Genomic DNA, 879 nt, shown 5'->3' on the forward strand with positions numbered 1-879 from the left:
TGCAAGAGAGAAAAAGAGAGTGAGAGACGAGTGAGGTGAGAGAGAGAGAGAGAGGGAGAGAGAGAGAGTGTGTGTGTGTGTTTGCGAGAGCCCCGTAATTCAGGAAGTGTGTCGGGTCAGTGCGGCGTCGGCATCGCGCGAAGCAGGAGAGGAGGAGAGGTGGCGACGAGGACGACGACAAAGTTTCTGAGGCCGTGGCGGCGTTGGTTTGGGGTGATGAGGATGGTGCGCGCGTGGGGCAAGATCGGCGACTGGCGCTTGGCGGGGGCGGCAGCCGATGTGGAAGTGCTGCTGATGATGACGATGATGAGGGAAAGGATGTGAGAAGCGCTTGGCGGGCTGGGGGGGTGTTCTGGCCCAGAGTGGCTCAGGTGGGGTGGTGATCCGGCCTTATTGCGGTGGTGGCCCGCTCCGCAACGGTCCTGCGCCGAAACGCGGGCCACACGCACCCTCACTCCGGCTAATATCCCCCCACCACCCGCCAGGCCAAGATTAGCCATTTTGGGTAGGCAAGCAGAGGCGGAGGGTTAGGCTGTTCTGCTTGCTAGTGTGACCACTCTTAATTACCCTCGCTCTCGGTATCGCCAAACATTTATCAAAATCGTCGAGAATAATTTAGAATTCGCTTTGCGTTGAACGCTTTCCACTCCTCCATAAGAGCGCGAAAAAGATACAGAATTAAAACAAGGAAGATAAAAAGTGATAAATATGTGACTTACGAGAGGGCGACACCGTCCGGTTAGCTCCACCCCTTTCCTCCGACTCACCGCCCATTGGTCCCTCCTTCCGCGTGGCTAGCCAATCAGAGCGTGGCTCTCATTATGATTGACAACCTCTTACTACCTATCCATTCCACGATCCCTTTACTTCGAACCCGCT

General features: G+C 56.0%; 1 pseudogene; it reads right to left on the reverse strand.

Moving 5' to 3' along the window:
- LOC137639188 (visual system homeobox 2-like) overlaps nucleotides 1-346 on the reverse strand; it is a 112,677-nt pseudogene extending 112,331 nt beyond the window's left edge.
- Between the last annotated feature and the right edge of the window lie 533 nt (nucleotides 347-879).

This window comes from Palaemon carinicauda, chromosome 4 (assembly GCF_036898095.1).
Source record: "Palaemon carinicauda isolate YSFRI2023 chromosome 4, ASM3689809v2, whole genome shotgun sequence".
Taxonomy (NCBI): Eukaryota; Metazoa; Arthropoda; class Malacostraca; order Decapoda; family Palaemonidae; genus Palaemon; species Palaemon carinicauda.